Source organism: Bufo bufo, unplaced genomic scaffold (assembly GCF_905171765.1).
Source record: "Bufo bufo unplaced genomic scaffold, aBufBuf1.1, whole genome shotgun sequence".
NCBI lineage: Eukaryota > Metazoa > Chordata > Amphibia > Anura > Bufonidae > Bufo > Bufo bufo.
Window position 1 is genome coordinate 65,648 of NW_024401215.1, and position 9,589 is coordinate 75,236.

Here is a 9,589-nt window from a genome sequence, read left to right on the forward strand (position 1 = left end):
GCCATTAGTTGGAATGATCCACCTGGAATCAGTGACTGGCTCTGTTACTTAGTCCATACAAGCAGTACAGCAGGATCTACTGACATGAATAAGAGATCTGCTACTAGCATTGTTCCAGCTGGTTCTAGAGCCCAGAAAATAAGCTGTACAGAGGACCACTGCCTCAGACCTTAAAGGGGTTTTCCAGCGTTAACCCCCTTTATAATTTGGCTCTGGAATATGGCATATATAAAACAAGAAACGCACTTATCTGCTCCCTTCTGCTCACTTCCAGTATTAAGGCTCCATTCATGTGTGCATATACCGATCCCTCCTGATATAGACATGTGACCACTGCAGCCAATCATAGGCTGTCACATGCTTGTATAGAGATGTGCCAAGAAGCAAAGACCGGCGGAGAATCCAGGAAGCATGGGAACTGGGATATTACTCACTCCATATGTAAGTATTACTTTGTGCATTTTTCAAGCATTCTAAGTGGTTTTTAAATAACTAAACATCTCCAGGGACACAATATTACACGTATGTTCCAGAGTGGGCATTTCTGGAATGTATTGTGGAAGATGCTGGGGAGAATGGGACTTGACTTATCAATGGAGAGTGAAATATTGGGAGGCATGGTGACTCCATGGCTGGTATGTGTGATTTACAGGATGTTTTTGCTCCTGTTGCAGGCTGTGAATATATTATATATCTGCAGGGTGTATAAGCCTATTATAGCTGATTCCGTGTCACAGTAGCATGTAGAGCAGTGGTCTCCAAACAGAGCCACGTGTGACTTTCAAATCATGGTTGAACGATTAGCTGTAGAAGCCTTAAATTATGACCATAAGCAGCGGCTACATTATTTGCAGCCATATCCTAACCCCCAATAACATATTCTGTCCCAGTTTATTAAATGGGCTGTTCAGCTTTGGAGGCCTTTCTATCAGTAACCTCCTCTTCACCCCCACGTAACCTGGACCTGCAGAGGGAAGTGTACTTACCTGCTCCCCACTGGGTTTCGGCTCCTTTGGTTCCGTCAATGCCTTGTTGCTGTCTCCGTATGTCAACATCCAATTTGATTCAGGTCATGTGGGTCACGTGACATGTCACCCATGGGTCACGTGACATGACACATGGGGGTTACGTCGCTGATGTTCAGTAATGTGAAGATTCTTTCAGAACTTTTTTTTTATTATTAAAAAAAAAACGAGTTCTCGTCTTTTCACCCAGAACACATTTGATTTTGCACAAAATGGGAACATATTCATATCTTGGCTATATCTGCTTTATTTGGACCCCATAGATTGAAATGGGAATCCTAGAGCATCACAGTGAAAACCCACAGACTTCACTGGGAGTGTTTGTTCGGCATGAGGGACCAAAGCAGTGCAAGTCTATAAGGTTTTTTCCATTGATCCATGGTCAGTAGAAAAACAAGGATGTGTGAATAGACACAAAAAAATTATGGATACTGTGACAAAACCCCTGTTTTAGGTATGTCTAGACTCGTCTGCTGTTCATGTAGTTAACCCTATTTCGCCCCTTAAATGTTCACAAACCACCTCATCTGCCTGTGACGCAGTTAGCGTACACAATGGACATTAGCGAACACAACGGATATTGCCTATGATACATTTAGCAAACACAATTTGTCTGGGTCATTGACCGCATGGAACTACACAATTTTTCTGGGTCATTGACCGCATGGAACTATGTCCAGCCCCTTTATCCAATTATCTCCAGGATAGAGAGGAGAGATTTTACTGCTCATGTGGGAGTGTGTTATATCTTACTGTATATTGATTGGTCACTGTATTTTGTGTGCCTGTTCCCCACAAGGGCCCCGTGAGAGTAACCCTTGCTGGAGGACGATCAGATCAGCGTGGGTCCGACTGTTTGAGGAGAAGGCAGCACACATATGAAAGCTGTTTTCTCTGCTCTGTTTACCGGCTTGTTGCAGAAATTTCAGTGGTGAGCAGGCAAACAGAGTAGAGAAGGCAGTGGTGGTACGAAATAACAAAAAACGGACAACCCCTACTTGGAAAACATTAAATGCAGCGCTACAGAACATACAGGAGAATACAGCCCCACATATGTACCTCTTACATCCAGTGATGTCTCCTCTAATGTAGATATTCTCATCCTCATCTTTTCCTGTCAGACCAGACCGCCATGATGATTTATTATTTCAACCGCGTCTCGTCTCTGAAGAGTTTAACAAAGCGACATCTTAGTTTCCTACTTTTCCATCATCTTCCTCATCTTCTGAACACCCCATCCTGCCTCCACCAATACTATCCTGCAGAAACAGTCGCCATGAAAATACTAGTACAACACACATATTGCGCCAGTACAAAAAATACCCCCTTACCTTTCAGATCAGACCCCCATTTCAGACCTCAGATGAGACTCCCATTAGACCTCCAGATCCCCATATCAGACCCCTATTAAAACTTAGACCAGACTTCCATACCCCCCATTAGACTTCCAGACCCCCATATTAGACCTCAGACTAGACCTCTAGACCCCCAATCAGACCCCCATTAAAACTCCAAGTCCCCATATCAGACCTCAGAGCAGACCTCCAGACCCCCATTAGACCTAAGACCAGACCTCCAGACCCCCATTAGACTTCCAGACCCCCCAATCATACCCCTATTAGACTCTCAGACCCCCATTAAACCTCCAGAACCCAATGTTAGACCTTAGACTAGACCTCCAGACCAAAGAATTCAATTGTTGAGTTTCCCTTTCTTCTCCTTTTGGTCCAGACCATCATGTGCAGATGTCTTTGGTCAGGAGTGTGCCACCTCCTCTGCTATATAAGAAGACACCAGGATTAATAGATGGCACAACTATAGATGGGACGATTACAGATTTTACATTAGAGACCAGGAGACCAGGTTAAACCTCTGACTTCACTGATTGCTTCTGCAGTCAATCCCCACCCGCTATAACACACTTTCACACTGCCATCCTGGAGCGTTTTCTAATACGGTGCCCACTTCGGCACCAAAAATACTGTACTGCCAAGATAAAAGTACAAGAAGAAGCAGCTACAGAACTAGAAAATGATGGGGCCTAATACAGACTTTAGACATCAAACCTCAGACCAGATCCCACCCCAAGTTAGCCCCGAATTAATGTGGCTATCTAAAAAGAGCCATCCGAAATGAAAGGTGGAATCTGATTGGTTGCTATGGGCAACTAAGCCAGTTCTACTTTACACTAGTTTGATAAATAACCCCTTATATTCTTATGACTTTATTAAAGGTTTACCAAAAGCGGCATTCCCCTTTAAACATCACTGCTCTATAAACGGTTCTTTATTCAGACTAGATCTCTGATGACATCAGCAGTAGCAAGAAGCCCCGCCCCCTTAGAATACTGAAGCTGTGTGACATCACAATGCTGTGTCCAGGCTTCTATGTGTTGGAGAACACTGGATTCTTTTGAGGGTTAGTTGTTGGAGATGATGGATTCGAGAAGAATTGCTCTTGTATTTCTATTATTTTTTACATTTTATGTTCAAGGAAAGCCCACAAAAACACCTGCAGGTAATGGCTATTATCACTGGGGGTTTATCTTACTGAATGGTGGCTGAATATTGTATTTATCCTTACATGATCACGGGTCATAGAGGCAAACCTGGCTGGTATCTCTGTGGCTTGGAGCTCAGGTTATAGGACAGTGGGCTGTGTGCGGCATTGTAGCTGAGCCCCATTTAATTTGATGGCGCTGAACTGCAATACCGTACACAACCCCTGGACAAGAGGGAGGATATTTCAGAAAGAAAGCTGCAAGGTTTCTAATCTCATACAATGGCCTTAAATGATGACATTTTTTTCTGTAGCCACCACTAGTGGGCACTTACTAAATACTGACTTATTGTTATCTTCTGTCTCCCCGTGTCCCCATTTTGGGGTTCAGCTGCCGCTATCATTGATTTAATGTCTTTATTTTCCTTCATTTTTTCATGGACAGTGACTTTCCCAGGATCAGGGAGGACAACCCCCGGTCCGGACAGCGCCGGTGCAAATAACAGTGAGTAGACAATTCCTTCCTCTCCTAATTCTACTCTCATCATCCTCTACCAAGCCCTGACTGTAGTGGAGAACAGCGACTAAGCTGCTCCTTTGAGGGATCGGTCCTATAAAATGATGCTGGAACATATAATGATGTGCCCCTTATCCAGACGTTACCAGCCCACAGTCCAGCAATTACCCCTCCATGCCCAGCCAAGCTGCCAGTGCCTACCTGCTGATGTCCTCATAAAGGTCACTGCTGGCATCAGGAGGATCTAGAGATGTTGGATAATGTCTTGTAGAATATGTTCTCTATGATAACAATTAATAACGAGCATCTTGTGTCTTTATTACCAGTCATGTACCGCGTTGTCCTGCCGCTAGTAGTATTCCTATTGGTCGCCGCCGTGATTATTATCTTTTGCTGGTGAGTTTCCAATTTTCTTCTACTCTACACATCACATTATTTTCTATACACTGTACTGTCTGACCTACAGGGGGCGCAGTAACTACTGCAGCCAGGTTATAATACAGGGGCCGGATGGGGCAGGGATATAATCAGGTAACCGCTTGTCCCCTTCTTTCCCGATGCTGTATTATGATATAATATAGATTATGGCACTATATCCTTCCTGCCTGTTATATACTGCAGCTTTATATCTCACCCCCTGTAGTGGGGGAGGGGGGTCATGGGTATATTTTGATGGGGAACTAAAGATTGTCATCTGTACCGACTTATGTCAGGACATTTCTCTGTCTCACAGTTACAAGTACAAGGCCTGGCGCCGGCGTGAACAAAAACAGGCAGCTGATCTAGAGATGGTTCGAGTGGAGAAGCCAGGTAATAATTTCTATATAATAACATATATAAGCGGGGTACAGGCAGAGCTTAGGGTTACCTCTCATATCTGCTCATCACACACTTTGGGGACCTTCGATTACTCAGAATTTTGCAGAATTCAGAGATGAGACAGCTCATGTCTGCTGATTAGCTGCATCACTATATTACTGCATTGCTCATAATATTAAAAGGATAGATTCTGTTATATCTACTACCTACTGATGGTTTCCTTCTCATTTTGTAGTTGTTCAAAAACCTGTAGTGCAAATTAAGAAGAAAAAAAACATCAGACCTCCCATGGATAACATCAAGAAAGTAAAACCAATTATTGAACGAATAAAAGCTGCCAAAAAAGCGGAGGACAAGATCATTAGAATAACATCTAAAACAGAGGAGGAGACGATCATGAAGGTAACATCCAAAACAGAGGAGGAGATCACGAAGAGAACATCCCGCCTGAAACGGTTCCGTAAATGGATAAAAAAAAGTACCCAGAAGAAGAACACGGGGAAAGAAAAGGAGCGCACTAACCATCTCTGCAAATATATGACCACCTGCTGCAGTTGTCGGTCCATGGACTAAATGGAGTTAACTTATTACCATCATGCCCATTAGTTTTAAAGCCCTGAAACACCATCTACAGTGGCCATATCTGTCTGTCCCTCTGTTTGTCTGTCTGTCTATATGTATGTCTGTCTTTCCCCCTGTCTGTCTGTCTATCTATCGTAGAATACATAGGTAGATTGAAGACACCTGGAGGGGGTGTACATCTCATCTACATTTTTTTAATGTAGGTGAGATGAAAAATCCAGGAAAGTTGGGTTTCCTCAGTAAATTTTCTTTGCTGAGGACTTTAGTAACTTTGTTTTCCGGGCCTGCATTTTTTTGGAATGGCAGGTAGGTTGGAAGTGGGACCTGTCATTCCCTCCCCCTCCAGTACATCCCCCCCCCTCCCCCACCAATTAGCCCAGGTGATGTTGTTACTGGGGCATAAAACTGTTGACAAGTCCAGTCAAGGTCTGAGTCTAGGAAGGCACAGTAGCCGCAGTGGAACGTCTGTGCTCTGAATACTGTTATGTGTAAACTGATCTCTATGTGATGTAACTGTTTTGTTGCTGGACTAAATAAATCCAAGTTGTATTTTTAACCTCTGAAGCCTCTGAATGTTGTCATTGCTAACCCCCATCCCATATATACCGATCCCGACAATATCTACGCCATTAGTTGGAATGATCCACCTGGAATCAGTGACTGGCTCTGTTACTTAGTCCATACAAGCAGTACAGCAGGATCTACTGACATGAATAAGAGATCTGCTACTAGCATTGTTCCAGCTGGTTCTAGAGCCCAGAAAAGAAGCTGTACAGAGGACCACAGCCTCAGACCTTAAAGGGGTTTTCCAGCGTTAACCCCCTTTATAATTTGGCTCTGGAATATGGCATATATAAAACAAGAAACGCACTTATCTGCTCCCTTCTGCTCACTTCCAGTATTAAGGCTCCATTCATGTGTGCATATACCGATCCCTCCTGATATAGACATGTGACCACTGCAGCCAATCATAGGCTGTCACATGCTTGTATAGAGATGTGCCAAGAAGCAAAGACCGGCGGAGAATCCAGGAAGCATGGGAACTGGGATATTACTCACTCCATATGTAAGTATTACTTTGTGCATTTTTCAAGCATTCTAAGTGGTTTTTAAATAACTAAACATCTCCAGGGACACAATATTACACGTATGTTCCAGAGTGGGCATTTCTGGAATGTATTGTGGAAGATGCTGGGGAGAATGGGACTTGACTTATCAATGGAGAGTGAAATATTGGGAGGCATGGTGACTCCATGGCTGGTATGTGTGATTTACAGGATGTTTTTGCTCCTGTTGCAGGCTGTGAATATATTATATATCTGCAGGGTGTATAAGCCTATTATAGCTGATTCCGTGTCACAGTAGCATGTAGAGCAGTGGTCTCCAAACAGAGCCACGTGTGACTTTCAAATCATGGTTGAACGATTAGCTGTAGAAGCCTTAAATTATGACCATAAGCAGCGGCTACATTATTTGCAGCCATATCCTAACCCCCAATAACATATTCTGTCCCAGTTTATTAAATGGGCTGTTCAGCTTTGGAGGCCTTTCTATCAGTAACCTCCTCTTCACCCCCACGTAACCTGGACCTGCAGAGGGAAGTGTACTTACCTGCTCCCCACTGGGTTTCGGCTCCTTTGGTTCCGTCAATGCCTTGTTGCTGTCTCCGTATGTCAACATCCAATTTGATTCAGGTCATGTGACATGACACATGGGGGTCACGTCGCTGATGTTCAGTAATGTGAAGATTCTTTCAGAACTTTTTTTTTATTATTAAAAAAAAAACGAGTTCTCGTCTTTTCACCCAGAACACATTTGATTTTGCACAAAATGGGAACATATTCATATCTTGGCTATATCTGCTTTATTTGGACCCCATAGATTGAAATAGGAATCCTAGAGCATCACAGTGAAAACCCACAGACTTCACTGGGAGTGTTTGTTCGGCATGAGGGACCAAAGCAGTGCAAGTCTATAAGGTTTTTTCCATTGATCCATGGTCAGTAGAAAAACAAGGATGTGTGAATAGACACAAAAAAATTATGGATACTGTGACAAAACCCCTGTTTTAGGTATGTCTAGACTCGTCTGCTGTTCATGTAGTTAACCCTATTTCGCCCCTTAAATGTTCACAAACCACCTCATCTGCCTGTGACGCAGTTAGCGTACACAATGGACATTAGCGAACACAATGGATATTGCCTATGATACATTTAGCAAACACAATTTGTCTGGGTCATTGACCGCATGGAACTACACAATTTTTCTGGGTCATTGACCGCATGGAACTATGTCCAGCCCCTTTATCCAATTATCTCCAGGATAGAGAGGAGAGATTTTACTGCTCATGTGGGAGTGTGTTATATCTTACTGTATATTGATTGGTCACTGTATTTTGTGTGCCTGTTCCCCACAAGGGCCCCGTGAGAGTAACCCTTGCTGGAGGACGATCAGATCAGCGTGGGTCCGACTGTTTGAGGAGAAGGCAGCACACATAGGAGAGCTGTTTTCTCTGCTCTGTTTACCGGCTTGTTGCAGAAATTTCAGTGGTGAGCAGGCAAACAGAGTAGAGAAGGCAGTGGTGGTACGAAATAACAAAAAACGGACAACCCCTACTTGGAAAACATTACATGCAGCGCTACAGAACATACAGGAGAATACAGCCCCACATATGTACCTCTTACATCCAGTGATGTCTCCTCTAATGTAGATATTCTCATCCTCATCTTTTCCTGTCAGACCAGACCGCCATGATGATTTATTATTTCAACCGCGTCTCGTCTCTGAAGAGTTTAACAAAGCGACATCTTAGTTTCCTACTTTTCCATCATCTTCCTCATCTTCTGAACACCCCATCCTGCCTCCACCAATACTATCCTGCAGAAACAGTCGCCATGAAAATACTAGTACAACACACATATTGCGCCAGTACAAAAAATACCCCCTTACCTTTCAGATCAGACCCCCATTTCAGACCTCAGATGAGACCCCCATTAGACCTCCAGATCCCCATATCAGACCCCTATTAAAACTTAGACCAGACCTCCATACCCCCCATTAGACCTCCAGACCCCCATATTAGACCTCAGACTAGACCTCTAGACCCCCAATCAGACCCCCATTAAAACTCCAAGTCCCCATATCAGACCTCAGAGCAGACCTCCAGACCCCCATTAGACCTAAGACCAGACCTCCAGACCCCCATTAGACTTCCAGACCCCCCAATCATACCCCTATTAGACTCTCAGACCCCCATTAAACCTCCAGAACCCAATGTTAGACCTTAGACTAGACCTCCAGACCAAAGAATTCAATTGTTGAGTTTCCCTTTCTTCTCCTTTTGGTCCAGACCATCATGTGCAGATGTCTTTGGTCAGGAGTGTGCCACCTCCTCTGCTATATAAGAAGACACCAGGATTAATAGATGGCACAACTATAGATGGGACGATTACAGATTTTACATTAGAGACCAGGAGACCAGGTTAAACCTCTGACTTCACTGATTGCTTCTGCAGTCAATCCCCACCCGCTATAACACACTTTCACACTGCCATCCTGGAGCGTTTTCTAATACGGTGCCCACTTCGGCACCAAAAATACTGTACTGCCAAGATAAAAGTACAAGAAGAAGCAGCTACAGAACTAGAAAATGATGGGGCCTAATACAGACTTTAGACATCAAACCTCAGACCAGATCCCACCCCAAGTTAGCCCCGAATTAATGTGGCTATCTAAAAGGAGCCGTCCAAAATGAAAGGTGGAATCTGATTGGTTGCTATGGGCAACTAAGCCAGTTCTACTTTACACTAGTTTGATAAATAACCCCTTATATTCTTATGACTTTATTAAAGGTTTACCAAAAGCGGCATTCCCCTTTAAACATCACTGCTCTATAAACAGTTCTTTATTCAGACTAGATCTCTGATGACATCAGCAGTAGCAAGAAGCCCCGCCCCCTTAGAATACTGAAGCTGTGTGACATCACAATGCTGTGTCCAGGCTTCTATGTGTTGGAGAACACTGGATTCTTTTGAGGGTTAGTTGTTGGAGATGATGGATTCGAGAAGAATTGCTCTTGTATTTCTATTATTTTTTACATTTTATGTTCAAGGAAAGCCCACAAAAACACCTGCAGGTAATGGATATT

At 43.6% G+C, this 9,589-nt stretch overlaps 1 long non-coding RNA gene across 1 annotated transcript; it reads left to right on the top strand.

The window, feature by feature from the left end:
• Positions 1-310: 310 nt before the first annotated feature.
• On the top strand, positions 311-4,423 carry LOC120985072. The gene is made up of 3 exons (XR_005775496.1): positions 311-441; positions 3,970-4,029; positions 4,368-4,423. It is a non-coding gene; the product is annotated as an uncharacterized LOC120985072 (long non-coding RNA).
• Positions 4,424-9,589: the final 5,166 nt, after the last annotated feature.